Source organism: Oncorhynchus masou, chromosome 5 (genome assembly GCF_036934945.1).
Source record: "Oncorhynchus masou masou isolate Uvic2021 chromosome 5, UVic_Omas_1.1, whole genome shotgun sequence".
NCBI classification, from domain to species: domain Eukaryota; kingdom Metazoa; phylum Chordata; class Actinopteri; order Salmoniformes; family Salmonidae; genus Oncorhynchus; species Oncorhynchus masou.
This window is the reverse complement of record NC_088216.1, coordinates 84,075,670-84,090,519: the sequence shown is the minus strand read 5'-3', so window position 1 is coordinate 84,090,519 and position 14,850 is coordinate 84,075,670. Positions and strand designations below refer to the sequence as shown.

The 14,850-nt window shown below is 47.1% G+C and overlaps 1 pseudogene; it reads left to right on the top strand.

Annotated features, from left to right (window-relative positions):
- Positions 1-14,850, top strand: part of LOC135530120 (kinesin heavy chain-like) — a 184,497-nt pseudogene that overhangs the window by 116,451 nt on the left and 53,196 nt on the right.

Genomic DNA, 14,850 nt, shown 5'->3' with positions numbered 1-14,850 from the left:
GACAGAAAACTTCTGGCAGTCGACGTCACCGGCCTTCTAGCCATCATTGATCCATTTTTCATTTTCCATTGATTTTGTCTTGTCTTCCCACACACCTGTTTTCAATCCCATTCATTACCTGTTGTGTATTTAACCCTTTGTTTCCCCTCATGTCTTTGTCAGAGATTGTTTTATGTCAGAGATTGCTTTATGTTGTATAGGTGCGCGACGGTTCCTCGTACCCATGTTTGTGTCTGTACGTATTTAGTGTTTGGAGTATGTTAAGTGGACTTTATTAAAAGACTCCATTTTACACTCCGTTTGACTCTCCTGCGCCTGACTTCCCTGCCACCTATACACACGACTCTGACAAAAACAGACATCACATTAAACAGATATCAAAAGCCTTCTCTTGCTCTAAAGAGACCAGTCCGAAGTTCACATTAGAACCTCTCCGACAAGTCCAACATGTCCCTGATTTAAGAACAAAGAGTCCAGATGGGACTTCAGTCTGTTAGCAAATATCTTGTCGTCCGCACAGAGCAATGCCTCCAGTTCTTAAGTTCACACATGTCCCCATTTTTGGGCAGGAGAGTCAGAGCCGCCCGACGGCAGCTCATCGGCAACTCTCCTACCACGACGCATTCACGCAACACGCAAAAAAAGTCCTGTCCATTTATTCCCCAGAATTTGTATAAAACTCCGCTGGGAGTCCATCGACCCCCGGTGCACGGCTGGGTGCCATCTGGGTTCCGGCCTCTGCCAGTTACCGGGACAACAGAGGAAAGTCCATTTCATTCCTCTGTGCCAGAGAGAGCTTAGGGAGTTCTGCAAACAAAACCCGAGCACACATAGGACCACAAAGTTCTGCCCTATACAACTCAGTATAAAACTCCACAGTCCGCTCCCGCATCTCCCCCACCACAGAGGTCACCCACCCATCAGACAGCCGTAGACAATGCCTTTGGCTTCACCGCTCTGTCTTTCCAAACCAAAGAAGAAGGAGCTGGGAGCATCCATCTCCTTGAGCATGGAGAACCTAGCTCTTACAAGTGCTCCCTTTGCTTTAACCTGGAAAAACTGCCCAGGTCCCTATGTAGTTCAGCTAAATTAGCCTGGAGGCCTACATTGCCTTTCCCCACCATCTCTACCTCCATCTCACTAATGCTACGCTCTAGTTCCCCCAATACTCTCTTAGCCTCTGAGGATGAGAGGCTGTTACTGTTGACAGAAAACTTCTGCCTTTCCCACAGCCCACCCACAGCCCACCCACAGCCCACCATTGACTCAGAGAAAACAAAAAGATAATTTCACTGCCCCCACCTTGGAAAGCCCACCAAAACTCAGAGACTCAACTAGAATGTTCATTTGCCCCCACCTTTCTCACAGCCCACCATTGACTCAGAGACTCACACTCCTCTCTTCACTGCCCCCACCTTTCCCCACAGCCCACCATTGACTCAGAGACTCACACTCCTCTCTTCACTGCCCCCACCTTTCCCCACAGCCCACCATTGACTCAGAGACTCACACTCCTCTCTTCACTGCCCCCACCTTTCTCACAGCCCACCATTGACTCAGAGACTCACACTCCTCTCTTCACTGCCCCCACCTTTCTCACAGCCCACCATTGACTCAGAGACTCACACTCCTCTCTTCACTGCCCCCACCTTACCCAAAACATCTGGAAACGAGAGAGAGAGGAGAGAGAGGGAGAGAGAGGAGAGAGAGAGAGAGAGAGAGAGAGAGAGAGGAGAGAGAGAGAGGAGAGAGAGAGAGAGAGAGAGAGAGAGAGAGAGAGAGAGAGAGAAATTCCAGAGAGAGAAGATTTGTGGGAGAGAGAGAGAGAGAGTAGGATAGAACCCAGATCTATGAGAGATTTATTTTATCTTGTGTCCTTTACCATTTGTAGAGAGAAAAGACACTGTAGAGAGAGATAGAGGATAATATGACATTTGAGAGGAGAGAGAGAGAGAGAGAGAGAAAACTTCTGTAGAGAGATGTCTACTGAGAGATTTTTATTGAGAGAGAGAGAGAGAGGAGAGAGGACTTGAGAGGAATGTTAACAGAGAGAGAGAGATGAGAGAGAAAGAGAGAATTGAAGGAGAGAGAGAGAGAGAGAGAGAGAGAGAGAGAGAGAGAGAGAGAGAGAGAGAGAGAGAGAGAGAGAGGAGAGAGAGAGAGAGAGAGAGGAGTGAGAGAGAGAGAGAGAGAGAGAGAGAGAGAGAGAGAGAGAGAGAGAGAGAGAGAGAGAGAATATGACATTTGGAATATCTTTATTCTTTTGGAACTTCTGTGAGTGTAATATTGAGTGTATTATCTACTTCACTTGCTTTTAGCAATGTTAACATATGTTTCCCATGCTGTTTCCCATAAAGCGGCCTTGAATTGAATTGAGAGAATCTTTGTTGGCTAATAGCGGGAGAGGAGCGTGCACATTGTTGTCTGAGGTCTGTTTCATTATGGAGATTTTCACTGCAGTGTCTTTCCAATCTTCATCCCTCCATTAATCCTCCCTCCATCCCTGATTAAATCAGGAGCCAGATTGGCTTTCCGCCTGCTTCTTCGAGACCATTTACTCTCTCACCCTTCCTCTCTTCCTGTCTCTTTCTCTCTGTATCTCTCCCCTCTCTCTCTCTGTTTCTCCCCCCTCTCTCTCTGTTTCTCCCCCCTCTCTCTCTGTTTCTCCCCCCTCTCTCTCTGTTTCTCCCCCCTCTCTCTCTGTTTCCCCCCTCTCTCTCTCTGTTTCTCCCCCTCTCTCTGTTTCTCCCCCTCTCTCTCTGTTTCCCCCCTCTCTCTCTCTGTTTCTCCCCCTCTCTCTGTTTCTCCCTCTTTCTCTCTGTTTCTCCCCCTCTCTCTCTGTTTCTCCCCCTCTCTCTGTTTCTCCCCCTCTCTCTCTCTGTTTCCCTCTCTCTCTGTTTCTCCCCCTCTCTCTCTGTTTCTCCCCCTCTCTCTCTCTGTTTCTCCCCTCTCTCTCTCTCTGTTTCTCCCCCTCTCTCTCTGTTTCTCCCCCTCTCTCTCTCTCTGTTTCTCCCCTCTCTCTCTCTGTTTCTCCCCTCTCTCTCTGTTTCTCCCCCTCTCTCTCTTTTCTCCCCCTCTCTCTGTTTCCCCCCTCTCTCTCTGTTTCTCCCCCTCTCTCTCTGTTTCTCCCCCTCTCTCTGTTTCTCCCTCTCTCTCTCTGTTTCTCCCCCTCTCTCTGTTTCTCCCCCTCTCTCTGTTTCTCCCCTCTCTCTCTCTGTTTCCCCTCTCTCTCTCTGTTTCTCCCCCTCTCTCTCTGTTTCTCCCCCTTTCTCTCTCTGTTTCTCCCCCTCTCTCTCTCTGTTTCTCCCCTCTCTCTCTGTTTCTCCCCCCCTCTCTCTGTTTCTCCCCCTCTCTCTCTCTGTTTCCCCTCTCTCTCTCTGTTTCTCCCCCCTCTCTCTCTTTCTCCCCTCTCTCTGTTTCCCCTCTCTCTCTCTGTTTCTCCCCCTCTCTCTGTTTCTCCCCCTCTCTCTCTGTTTCTCCCCCTCTCTCTGTTTCTCCCCCTCTCTCTCTGTTTCTCCCCCTCTCTCTCTGTTTCTCCCCCTCTCTCTCTTTTCCCCCCTCTCTGTTTCTCACCCTCTCTCTCTCTGTTTCCCCTCTCTTTCTCCCCCCCCCTCTCTCTCTTTCTCCCCTCTCTCTGTTTCCCCTCTCTTTGTTTCCCCCCTCTCTCTGTTTCTCCCCCTCTCTCTGTTTCTCCCCCATACTCTCTCTCTATTTCTCCCCCTCTCTCTCTGTTTCCCCCTCTCTCTGTTTCTCCCCCTCTCTCTGTTTCCCCTCTTTCTCTCTCTGTTTCTCCCCACTCTCTCTGTTTCTCCCCCGTCTCTCTCTGTTTCCCCCTCTCTCTGTTTCTCCCCCCTCTCTCTCTATTTCTCGCCCCTCTCTCTCTGTTTCTCCCCCCTCTCTCTCTCTGTTTCTCCCCCTTTCTCTCTGTTTCTCCCCTCTCTCTCTCTGTTTCTCCCCCGTCTCTCTCTGTTTCCCCCTCTCTCTCTCTGTTTCTCCCCCTTTCTCTCTGTTTCCCCCTCTCTCTCTGTTTCTCCCCCTTTCTCTCTGTTTCCCCCTCTCTCTCTGTTTCCCCCCCCCTCTCTCTGTTTCTCCCCCTCTCTCTCTGTTTCTCCCCCTTCTCTCTGTTTCCCCCTCTCTCTCTCTGTTTCTCCCCCTCTCTCTCTGTTTCCCCCTCTCTCTCTCTGTTTCTCCCCGTCTCTCTCTGTTTCCCCCTTCTCTCTCTCTGTATCTCCCCCCTCCTCTTCCTCCCATACTGGAGCCAGTATGATATATTTATCCGTCTAATGGGTTGGACTGTGATGTGATCCTCTCTAGGGGTTGGTAGCTGGGGCTAATCAAAACACCACTCTCTAGAGCCACTCAGTAACACCAATCTCTAGAGCCACACTCAAAATTAAAGTGGAAAACCACAATACAGGCTGATCCAACTTTGATGTAATGTCCTTAAAACAAGTCAAAATGAGGCTCAGTAGTGTGTGTGGCCTCCACGTGCCTGTTTGACCTCCCCTACAATGCCTGGGCATGCTCCTGATGAGGTGGTGGATGGTCTCCTGAGGGATCTCCTCCCAGACCTGGACTAAAGCATCCGCCAACTCCTGGACAGTCTATGGTGCAACGTGGCGTTGGTGGATGGAGCGAGACATGATGTCCCAGATGTGCTCAATCGGATTCAGGTCTGGGGAATGGGCGGGCCAGTCCATAGCATCAATGACTTCCTCTTGAAGGAACTGCTGACACACTCCAGCCACATGAGGTCTAGCATTGTCTTGCATTAGGAGGAACCCAGTGCCAACCGCACCAGCATATGGTCTCACAAGGGGTCTGAGGATCTCATCTCGGTACCTAATGGCAGTCAGGCAACCTCTGGCGAGCACATGGAGGGCTTTGCGGCCCCCAAAAGAAATGCCACCCCACCCCACACCATGACTGACCCACCGCCAAACCGGTCATGCTGGAGGATGTTGCAGGCAGCAGAACATTCTCCACGGCGTCTCCAGACTGTCACGTCTGTCCCATGTGCTCAGTGTGAACCTGCTTTCATCTGTGAAGAGCACAGGGCGCCAGTGGCGAATTTGCCAATCTTGGTGTTCTCTGGCAAATGCCAAACGTCCTGCACGGTGTTGGGCTGTAAATACAACCCCCACCTGTGGACGTCGGGCCCTCATACCACCCTCATGGAGTCTGTTTCTGACCATTTGAGCAGACACATGCACATTTGTGGCCTGCTGGAGGTCATTTTCAGGGCTCCGGCAGTGCTCCTCCTGCTCCTCCTCGCACAAAGGCGGAGGTAGCGGTCCTGCTGCTGGGTTGTTGCCCTCCTACGCCCTCCTCCGTGTCTCCTGATGTACTGGCCTGTCTCCTGGCAGCGCCTCCATGCTCTGGACACTACGCTGACAGACACAGCAAACCTTCTTGCCACAGCTCGCATTGATGTCCATCCTGGATGAGCTGCACTACCTGAGCCACTTGTGTGGGTTGTGGACTCTGTCTCATGCTACCACTAGAGTGAAAGCATCGCCAGCATTCAGAAGTGACCAAAACATCAGCCAGGAAGCATAGGAACTGAGAAGTGGTCTGTGGTCACCACCTGCAGAACCACTCCTTTATTGGGGGTGTCTTGCTAATTACCTATAATTTCCACCTGCTGTCTATTCCATTTCCACAACAGCATGTGACATTTATTGTCAATCAGTGTTGCTTCCTAAGTGAACAGTTTGATTTCACGGAAGTGTGATTGACTTGGAGTTACATTGTGTTGTTTAAGTGTTCCCTTTATTTTTTTGAGCAGTGTATTTTTTTTATCAAGAAAATAGTGCAGTTTGGGTTGTTTAAATATAAGGAATGTGAAATGATTTGTACTTTTACTTTTGATACTTAAGTACATTTAAAACCAAATACTTTTAGACTTTTAGTCATGTAGTATTTTACTGGGTGACGTTCACTTTTACTTGAATCATTTTTTTATTATGATTTAAATTCAAATTCAAATTCCACGTGACCGTTGAGTCACACTAATCTCCTCTTTTGCTCTCCAGACAGGTATTTGTAGAACCCGACTCGATAACGACTGTCAGATCCTAATGGCCTGGTACTCAGGGATCTATTGTCCCTCCATCAGGTCCTAATGGCCTGGTACTCAGGGCTCTATTGTTCCTACATCAGGTCCTAATGGCCTGGTTATCTAGGGATCTATTGTCCCTCCAATCAGGTCCTAATGGCCTGGTACTCAGGGATCTATTGTCCCTCCAATCAGGTCCTAGTGGCCTGGTACTCAGGGATCTATTGTCCCTCCAATCAGGTCCTAATGGCCTGGTACTCAGGGATCTATTGTCCCTCCAATCAGGTCCTAATGGCCTGGTACTCAGGGATCTATTGTCCCATCAGGTCCTAATGGCTCCAATCAGGTCCTAATGGCCTGGTACTCAGGGATCTATTGTCCCTCCAATCAGGTCCTAATGGCCTGGTACTCAGGGATCTATTGTCCCTCCAATCAGGTCCTAATGGCCTGGTACTCAGGGCTCTATTGTCCCTCCAATCAGGTCCTAATGGCCTGGTACTCAGGGATCTATTGTCCCTCCAATCAGGTCCTAATGGCCTGGTACTCAGGGATCTATTGTCCCTCCAATCAGGTCCTAATGGCCTGGTACTCAGGGATCTATTGTCCCTCCAATCAGGTCCTAATGGCCTGGTACTCAGGGATCTATTGTCCCTCCAATCAGGTCCTAATGGCCTGGCACTCAGCGCTCTATTGTCCCTCCATCAGGTCCTAATGGCCTGGTTATCAAGGGCTCTATTGTCCCTCCATCAGGTCCTAATGGCCTGGTTATCAAGGGCTCTATTGTTCCTACATCAGGTCCTAATGGCCTGGTTATCAAGGGCTCTATTGTTCCTACATCAGGTCCTAATGGCCTGGTTATCAAGGGCTCTATTGTTCCTACATCAGGTCCTAATTGCCTGGTTATCAAGGGCTCTATTGTCCCTCCATCAGGTCCTAATGGCCTGGTACTCAGGGCTCTATTGTCCCTCCATCAGGTCCTAATGGCCTGGTTATCAAGGGCTCTATTGTTCCTACATCAGGTCCTAATGGCCTGGTACTCAGGGATCTATTGTCCTCCAATCAGGTCCTAATGGCCTGGTTATCAAGGGCTCTATTGTTCCTACATCAGGTCCTAATGGCCTGGTACTCAGCGCTCTATTGTCCCTCCATCAGGTCCTAATGGCCTGGTTATCAATCAGGTCCTAATGGCCTGGTTATTGTCCCTCCATCAGGTCCTAATGGCCTGGTTATCAAGGGCTCTATTGTTCCTACATCAGGTCCTAATGGCCTGGTACTCAGGGCCTGGTAATGGCCTGGTTATCAGGGCTCTATTGTCCCTCCATCAGGTCCTAATGGCCTGGTACATCAGGTCAGGGGTACTGAGGGCTCTATTGTCCCTCCATCAGGTCCTAATGGCCTGGTACTCAGGGCTCTATTGTCCCTCCATCAGGTCCTAATGGCCTGGTACTCAGGGCTCTATTGTTCCTCCATCAGGTCCTAATGGCCTGGTACTCAGGGCTCTATTGTCCCTCCATCAGGTCCTAATGGCCTGGTACTCAGGGCTCCTGGTATTGTCCCTCCATCAGGTCCTAATGGCCTGGTACTCAGGGCTCTATTGTCCCTCCATCAGGTCCTAATGGCCTGGTACTCAGGGCTCTATTGTCCCTCCATCAGGTCCTAATGGCCTGGTACTCAGGGCTCTACTCTACTGTCCCTCCATCAGGTCCTAATGGTCTGGTACTCAGGGCTCTATTGTCCCTCCATCAGGTCCTAATGGCCTGGTACTCAGGGCTCTATTGTCCCTCCATCAGGTCCTAATGGCCTGGTACTCAGGGCTCTATTGTCCCTCTCACCACTCTGACATAAATGCAATCAAAAATCACATCAAAACAGTATCATGCTTTTAAAACTCACCTCATTGTGATCGATACACGTGAAGAAAGAAGTTCAACAACAGGTTGAAACTGAGTGGGGAAACCGTGGTTGCTTTGGATGTTGTTTCAAAGCCAAACACAATGAAATGGACAGCTGCTTTCTAAGGTAACGATTCATTCAAACCAGGATGTGCATAGTAGAGTTGATGTATAGGCCTATATTTGAGCCCAAGCCTGAAAAAAATAACCTGATTATAAAATAATGATTGTGCCGTTATAGAATACATAGCATAGTAGCCTGTATCGAATATTACACACGTCAGGAAAACATTTAAAAAAAACAGCTACGGAGATTGAAGATGTTTTTGGGTACATGATTGGTCTAGCTAGCCTGTACTCCAAGATTCTAGGAGTCGCTTTTGAGTGATGACTCTATTACTATGCATACTGGATGGGCTGGTTACCTGTTGCTACGCTCCAAACTCCATGAGTCTGGTATAGAACGTATTTGGGCCTAGGCGATGCTGTTGGTTGGTTGATTTGTGCTGGGCGGTTTACAGTTAACCGTAAGGTTGCAAGATTGAAATCCCCCGAGCTGACGGGGTTAAAAAATCTGTCGTTCTGCTCCTGAACAAGGCAGTTAACCCAGTTAACCCAGTTAACCCAGTTAACCCAGTTAACCCAGCGTTCCTAGGCCTTAATTAAAAAATAAGAATTTGTTCTTAACTGACTTGCCTAGTTAAATAAAAGTAAAATAAAAAATAAGAAATTGTGATGGTGATGGTGTATATTAAATTAATGTATTACCTTGTTTTAATGTAGAAGTCCAAAGGGAATCAGCGGTTTGTTTGAGTGGAAGCCTCGTGATGCTGAACGTGGTTATGTTAATTAGAGGTCAATTACCGTGAAACAGTCGACCATTTGCATGACAATAACCCTGACCGACAAAATGTCATGATCGCCACATCCCTAGTTCCAAACCTCTCTGCCAATAGCAACTCACTCTCCGTTTTCTCCTCCCCACTCAGTCCTCTCACAGACAGTTTGAGTTTATTTTTGACCATTTTAATTGAAAACGATCACAGTAAGGCACTTAATTGTTACCCAGAAATTATTTGATAATGAGATAAAATGGCTGCAGTGGACCTTTTAAAGGATGGGTAATCACAGTGAGACACACACACACACACACGCACGCACGCACGCACACACACACACACACACACACACACACACACACGCACACACACACACACACACACACACACGCACGCAGGCACACACACACACACACACACACCACACACGCACACACGCACGCACACACACACACACCCCCCACACACACACGCACGCACGCACGCACGCACACACGCACGTACGCACACACACACCCCACACACTGACTAACAGCTCGTATCGCTGAAGCATAACAGAATAGAAATGTACGATAGAAATGTAAAGCTAGTTTCTGATTGAGTCGACATGTTGTCTTTAAATTTCAACCACGCTGTAACGTTGAATGGATTGAATAGAGCCTTATAGCGTCAGGCCGCGCTAAGGGCTGTGTTTGGCTTTGTCCCGAATTGCACCCAATACAGTATCATGTATAGTGCACTACTTTGGATATGGCTTGAAAATAGTGCACTACATAGGGAACAGACTTCCTTTTGAGACGCATCCAGCATCAGGGAACGTGTACAGGGATGTGTTTTTCCTGCAACCCAAATGGCACCCTATTCCCTATACTTTCAAGCAGAAGTAGTGCACTATGTATGGAACAGGGTCACAGTTGAGACGCTTCCAGAGTCAGAGACGGTGTAAAGGACTGTGCGCGTCTGTGTGTTTCTGTGTGTTTCTGTGTGTTTGTGTGTTTCTGTGTGTTTTTGTGTCTCTGTGTGCTTGTTTGTGTGTTTCTGTGTGTGTTTGTGTGTTTCTGTGTGTGTTTGTGTATGTCTGTGTGTGTTTCTGTATGTGTTTGTGTATGTCTGTGTGTGTTTCTGTGTGTGTTTGTGTATGTCTGTGTGTGTTTCTGTGTGTCTGTGTGTGTTTCCGTGTTTCTGTGTGTGTTTCTGTGTGTTTCTGTGTGTGTTTCTGTGTGTGTTTCTGTGTTTCTGCGTGTGTTTGTGTGTTTCTGTGTGTGCGTAGGTGATGTATTGACTGACTCTGTGTCTGTCTTGGCTTCACAGGGGAAGTCCTATGTGTTTGACCGGGTGTTCCCCACCAACACAACACAGGAACAGGTGTACAACACCTGCGCCAAGCAGATAGTCAAAGGTGAGTGCCAGTCTCTCTCTCTCTCTCTCTCTCTCTCTCTCTCTCTCTCTCTCTCTCTCTCTCTCTCTCTCTCTCTCTATTTCTCTCTCTCTCTCTCTCTCTCTCTCTCTATTTCTCTCTCTCTATTTCTCTCTCTCTATTTCTCTCTCTCTCTTTCTCTCTCTCTCTCGTTTCTCTCTCGCTGTTTCTCTCTGTCTCTTTCTGTCTCTTTCTCTCTCTGTTTCTCTCTCTATTTCTCTCTCTGTTTCTCTGTTTCTCTCTCTCTCTCTCTCTACTTCTCTCTCTATTTCTCTCTCTCTCTCTCTCTCTCTCGCTTTCTGCTCTCGCTCTCTCTCTCTCTCTCTCTCTATTTCTCTGTCTCTCTCTCTCTCTCTCGCTCGCTCTCCGTTTCTCGCTCTTTCTGTGTGTCTCTCTCTCTGTTTCTCTCTCTCTCTCTCTCTCTCTCTCTCTCTCTCTCTCTCTCTCTCTCTCTCTCTCTCTCGCTCTCTGCTTCTGTGCTGTGTTTGTGTGTTTCTCTCTCTCTCTCTCTCTCTCTCTCTCTCCACTTCTCTCTCTATTTCTCTCTCTCTCTACTTCTCTCTCTATTTCTCTCTCTCTCTCTCTCTCTCTCTCTCTCTCTCTCTCTCTCTCTCGCTGTATTGACTCGCTCTGCTCTCTCGCTCTCTCTCTATTTCTCTCTCTCTATTTCTCTCTCTCTATTTCTCTCTCTTCTCTCTCTCTCTCTCTATTTCTCTCTCTCTCTATTTCTCTCTCTCTATTTCTCTCTCTCTCTTTCTCTCTCTCTCTCTCTCTCTCTATTTCTCTCTCTCTATTTCTCTCTCTCTGCTCTCAGCTCTCTCTCTCTCTCTCTCTCTCTCTCTCTCTCTCTATTTCTCTCTCTCTATCTCTCTCTCTCTATTTCTCGCTCTCTCTCTCTCTCTCTCTCTCTCTATTTCTCTCTCTCTCTCTCTCTCTCTCTCTCGCTCTCGCTCTCGCTCTCTCTCTCTCTCTCTTTCTCTCTCTCTCTCTCTCTCTCTCTCTCTCTCTCTCTCTCTCTCTCTCTCTCTCTCTCTCTCTCTCTTCTCGCTCTCGCTTCTCTCTCTCTCTCTCTCTCTCTCTCTCTCCACTTCTCTCTCTATTTCTCTCTCTCTCTCTACTTCTCTCTCTATTTCTCTCTCTCTCTCTCTCTCTCTCTCTCTCTCTCTCTCTCTCTCTCGCTCTCTCGCTCTCTCGCTCTCTCGCTCTCTCTCTCTCTATTTCTCTCTCGCTCTCTCTCTCTATTTCTCTCTCTCGCTCTCGCTCTCTCGCTCTCTCTCTCTCTCTCTCTCTCTCTCTCTCTCTCTCTCTCTCTCTCTCTCTCTCTCTCTCTCGTACCAGTCAAAGTTTGAAGACACCTACTCATTCAAGGGTTTTTCTTAATTTTTGTTATTTTCTACATTGTAGAATAATAGTGAAGACATCAAAACTATGAAATAACACATATGGAATCATGTAGTAACCAAAATAGTGTTTAAAAAATGATCTCAATTGGGTTGAGGTCGGGTGATTGTGTAGGCCAGGTCATCTGATGCAGTACTCCATCACTCTCCTTCTTGGTCAAATATCCCTTACACAGCCTGGAGGTGTGTTGCGTCATTGTCCTGTTGAAAAACGAATATTAGTCCCACTAAGCGCAAACCAGATGGGATGATGTATCGCTGCAGAATGCGGTTGTAGCCATGCAGCTTAAATGTGCCTTTGATTCTAAATAAATCACTGACAGTGTCACCAGCAAAGCATCCCCACACCATCACACCTCCTCCTCCATGCTTCACGGTGTGAACCACACATGCGGAGATCATCCGTTCACCTACTCTGCATCTCATACAGACACGGCAGTTGGAACCAAAAATCTCAAATTTGGACTCAGACAAAAGGACAGATTTCCACCAGTCTAATGTCGATTGCTCGTGGTTCTTGGCCCAAGCAAGTCTCTTCTTCTTATTGGTGTCCTTTAGTAGTGGTTTCATTGCAGCAATTCGACCATACAGGCCCGATTCACACAGTCTCCTCTGAACAGTTTATGCTGAGATGTATCTGTTACTTGAACTCTGTGAAACATTTATTTGGACTGCAATTTCTGAGGCTGGAAACTCTAATGAACTTATCCTCTGCAGCAGAGGTAACTCTGGGTTGTCCTATCCTGTGGCGGTCCTCATGAGAGCAAGTTTCATCATAGCGCTTGATGAATTTTGTGACTGCACTTAAAGAAACTTTAAAAGTTCTTGAAATGTTCCTCCGCATTGACTGACCTTCATGTCTTAAAGCAATGATGGACTGTCATTTCTCTTTGCTTATTTGAGCTGTTCTTGCCATAAAATGGACTTTGTCTTTTACCAAATAGGGCTATCTTCTGTATACACCCCCTATCTTGTCACAACACATCTGATTGGCTCAAACGCATTAAGGAAAGAAAAGAAGGAAAGAAATTCCACAAATTAACTTTTAACAAGGCACATCTGTTAATTGAAATGCATTCCAGGTGAATACTTCATGAAGCTGGTTGAGAGAATGCCAAGAGTGTGCAAAGCTGTCATCAAGGCAAAGGGTGGCTACTTTGAAGAATCTCAAATATAACATATATTTTGAATTGTTTAATACTTTTTTATATGATTCAATATGTGTTATTTTCATAGTTTTAGTGTCTTGATGTTTTGATGTCTTTCACAATTTATGAAGGGGGGTGTGTCCAAACTTTTGACTGGCACTGTATATCTTTCCAACCTAAACATGTGCCAAGAAGAAGCCTCGTCAAAGGGGAGGAGCCACTTACCACCACCATACCTCAGAGCAGCCATAGCTGACAGAACAGCTGGCAGCTTCACTTTGATTCTAGTAGTAGTTTGGGCCCGATAAAAAATAACCCAAAAGCAATCATGTGCACGCTTATCTTGAATGAAATATGAAGGATTGTAAATGAGATATGGGCTCCCTCAAGCTCTACTGTCTTGCTACACTCTCTCTCTCTCCCTCTCTCTCTCTCTCTCTCTCTCTCTCTCTCTCTCTCTCTCTCTCTCTCTCTCTCTGTCTATCTCTCTCTCTCTATTCTCCCCTCTCTCTCTCTCTCTCTCTCTCTCTCTCTCTCTCTCTCTCTCTCTCTCTCTCTCTCTCTCTCTCTCCTCTCTCTCTCTCTCTCTCTATTCTCCCTCTCTCTCTCTCTCTCTCTCTCTCTCTGTCTATCTCTCTCTCTCTCTCTCTCTCTCTCTCTCTGTCTATCTCTCTCTCTCTCTCTTCTCTCTCTCTCTCTCTCTCTCTCTCTCTCTCTCTCTCTCTCTCTCTCTCTCTCTCTCTCTCTCTCTCTCTCTCTCTCTCTCTCTCTCTCTCTCTCACATTCTGCTACATTCAAAGATATTGCAGATGTCAATCCAGTTGTCTAACATGTCTGTCTGTGATTGAGTCTAGGACAGATAGATGGCTGGAAGAGGAAGATAACAGCACAGCCAGAACAAAGATAGCATGAGGGAACAGAGAGAATCATCGGAGACACCCAATGAGAACCCAGCCAGAGGTAGAGAGTAACAACAGAGACACAAAATGAGAACCCAAGCCAGAGGTAGAGAGTAACAACAGAGACACCCAGTGAGAACCCAGCCAGAGGTAGAGAGTAACAACAGAGACACCCAATGAGAACCCAGCCAGAGGTAGAGAGTAACAACAGAGACACAAAATGAGAACCCAAGCCAGAGGTAGAGAGTAACAACAGAGACACCCAGTGAGAACCCAGCCAGAGTTAGAGAGTAACAACAGAGACACCCAATGAGAACCCAGCCAGAGGTAGAGAGTAACAACAGAGACACAAAATGAGAACCCAAGCCAGAGGTAGAGAGTAACAACAGAGACACCCAGTGAGAACCCAGCCAGAGTTAGAGAGTAACAACAGAGACACAAAATGAGAACCCAAGCCAGAGGTAGAGAGTAACAACAGAGACACCCAGTGAGAACCCAGCCAGAGGTAGAGAGTAACAACAGAGACACAAAATGAGAACCCAAGCCAGAGGTAGAGAGTAACAACAGAGACACCCAGTGAGAACCCAGCCAGAGGTAGAGAGTAACAACAGAGACACAAAATGAGAACCCAAGCCAGAGGTAGAGAGTAACAACAGAGACACCCAGTGAGAACCCAGCCAGAGTTAGAGAGTAACAACAGAGACACCCAGTGAGAACCCAAGCCAGAGGTAGAGAGTAACAACAGAGAGTGAGAGAAATGTGGGAGTTTATCAAGATTGGATTTGTTTTCAAATTCTTAATAGGTCTCTGTAATCTGAGGGAATTATGTGTCTCTGATCCAGCCATACCAAGTTAGGAAGTGCAGGTTGGTTTCCTCCTCATCTTGTGGCCTCTCTCAATAGCAAGGCTCATTGAGTCAAAGAAAGTGAAATAGATAATAAAATAATAGTGAAATAAACTATTTAAAAAATGAACATTAAATGTTACACTCACAGAAGTTCCAAATGTCATATTATGTCTATATGCAGTGTTGTAACGATGTACAAATGGTTAAAGTACAAAAAAGGAGATAAGTAAACAAATATGGGTTGTATTTACAATAGTGTTTGTTCTTCACTGGTTGACCTTTTCTTGTGGCAACAGGTCACACATCTTACTGCTGTGGCACACTGTGGTATTTCATCCAGTAGATATGGG